This window comes from Dipodomys ordii, unplaced genomic scaffold, assembly GCF_000151885.1.
Source record: "Dipodomys ordii isolate 6190 unplaced genomic scaffold, Dord_2.0 Scaffold147, whole genome shotgun sequence".
Lineage (NCBI taxonomy): Eukaryota > Metazoa > Chordata > Mammalia > Rodentia > Heteromyidae > Dipodomys > Dipodomys ordii.
In genome coordinates this window covers 763,785-766,509 of record NW_012267363.1, presented here as the reverse complement: position 1 = coordinate 766,509, position 2,725 = coordinate 763,785, and positions in this window count along the sequence as shown.

Here is a 2,725-nt window from a genome sequence, read left to right as displayed (position 1 = left end):
ATGCTAGAAGCTTCCACTTGGGGTGGGGTAGCCCAACACTGTTGGACAGGGCTGGATGTGAGAGGGTGTGCTGAATTTGGGATCACACAGAATAGGGCAACCTTCCCATCTGTGGTCAGACTTTTAAGTCCATTTTTGTCAGTTGTTCATTCTGGGAAAGAGGAATAGGCAGTGTCCTGGGGAATCTTTTAACCATCCATCCTCCACCCAGTCCTGTGGGTAGGTGTTTCCTCCATTTGCAGATAAGGATGGAGAGATTGACATAACCAAATGTTTGGAGTGCTCCATCTATGGGCTGATTGTTCACACTAAACTGCATCATTAGTTTAGTCCCCTCTACATCAGAATTTCTATTAATATGACCGAATTTGGAAGAAAAAAGTGGTTTACTGAACAAGTTACTAACATAGAAATGCTTACATGGAAACAATTATTAAAGACTTGGCATATTAACAAAAATGATGTTATCATAATTTTATCTTATCTGTTTACTGAAGCAGGACTCCACAGAGATTTGTTCCTTGAAGTCTTAGTTACTGTGTGTTCTCAGTAGCATTTTTATTTCTGCTATTTTAAGACTTCCCTTCCCTTCCACTTTATATCACCTTAGTGAAGGTCCACAGCAGTGAGATTTGATTTTTGGAATGGTTTGAAGGCTGGTCTTTTTCTCTGTCACTTACTGTGATCTTGGGCAAGTCATTTAGCTGAGCCTTAGTTCTTCATCTGTAAAGTGGGTATAAGAGCACCAACCTCATAGTTACTGTGACAATTAAATAACCTACAGAGGGCTGGGGGTGTGGCTCAGTGGTAGAGTGCTTGTATAACATACATGAGGCCCTATGTTCAATCCCGAGCGCTGCAAACAAAAACAATTATATAAAGCAATTAGTACACCTCTTGGTCCATAGAAGTTGCTTAGCCCATCTTCCCCCTCCCCCCCCCCCCACCAAGACTGGGACTTGAACTCAGTATCTGACACTTTCACTTATTGGCTGAGCCACACCTCCAACCCAGCTTGTATATGTGACATACTGAATAACCCAGCTTGCTCAGTATATCACAGTATCTTTGGTTGTTTTTTTTTTTTGGGGGGGGGTCTGGTCGTGGGGCCTGAACTCTGGGCCTGGGCACTGTCCCTCAGCTCTTCAGCTCAAGGCTAGCGGGCTCGTGGCGCTCGCGCGGGAGGGAGGGGGCACCCCGGAGCGCGAGGGCCGGAGCGCGGGCGCCAACTTTCCGGGGTCGGGGCCGCGTGCGTTCCCGGGAGGTCCTGGACGCGGTGGTGGCGGCAGCACGTGTAGCGGACCCCCACCCGCGTGGGGTTCGGAGCCCGGGTGGGGGCGGGCTCGGAGTCTCTCCCCACCCCACCCCCCTTTTCCCGGGCCGAGCTTCGGAGGCGGCGGCCGGCTAACGGCGCGGAGAGGACCCGCCCTACCTGGGCACCCTGGCTAGGGTCGACGACCCCAGCGTTGGGGGGTGCGCTCCCTGCCGAGCGTTCGTTCACCCGGGACGCCGAGGGCTGCGCGAACTCGAGGATCGCACACTCCCTCGATGGATCAACCACCCCGGCTTCCTTAAATCCACGCTTTTCCTGGCTTTCCAGATACTTTTGAGGTCCTGGACTTCTCGGATTAGCAAGACCCTAATAGGCCATTTCCTCTTAACTCCTTGTAGCCCAGCAGAATCCCAAAGGACTTTTTTTTTTTTAAGTTTTGCATGCATAGGCATCCTCCTAGTTTAAACTACGGGTTAAGAAGCGGAAACTCCCCTGGTGCTTTAAGTTTAAGAATGAGACTTGTGGGAAGAGATGATGCGGGAAGACTTTTCCCGATAGGAGGCTGACCGGTGCCTTTGTCCCTGGATGATAGCATTGGCCCTTTGCGGTAGAGCAAAAATTAAGCTCCTAGAGGTGAGCTAGGACTTTGGTTCAGGTCAGACTTCTCTGGAAGCCCAGCCAAGGCTAATCAACAAGTTGAGGACCTGGGGGCATCTGGCCCGCTGACAAATTTTGTATAGTGTTTTCCAAAATTACGAATTGCCAAAATATTTTAAATCCCGATTTCTGGCTTCTCAGAAAAGTCAAGTCGCTATTTTTTTTTTCCCCGTGGCAGGTACTTCTGGATCACCGTTTGGTTTATTCTGGGCAGGCACTGCCGCCACTGTTTGAATCCTTTGCCGCTGAGTATTAGCGCTCTCCTGGTATTTATTAGCGATTCTCCTGGTCTGCCTGTCCCATCCTGTTACCGCTGTAGAGGATTAAAATGACAAGTGGAAAGACCCAGTAAAATAAATGCTTGTTTGACATTTGCAAGGCCCTGGGTTTAACCCTTACACCAAAAAACGAATACATATATACGTGTGTGTGAATGTATAGAATAAGGTAGCACAAGAGGCATCACTGTCACTGTTTTAATTGTCACAGTTTTAATTGTAATATGTACATTGGTATAAACTCAGTATCTACTAAAGCCAAACCTCTGAATACACTACAAAAATCCCATAAAAAGTCCCAAGAAGTATGTTCAAATGTTCACCAAAATATTTGTGTGTGTGTGATGTTCAAATGTTCACCAAAATACTTGTGTGTGTGATCTTCAAATGTTCACCAAAATACTTGTGTGTGTGTGTGTGTGTGTGTGCGTGCGTGCATGTGCAGGCACATGTGTGCACCTGTCCTAGGGCTTGAACTCAGGGCCTGGGCAGTCTCTCTTTTTTTTTGGGTGGGGGG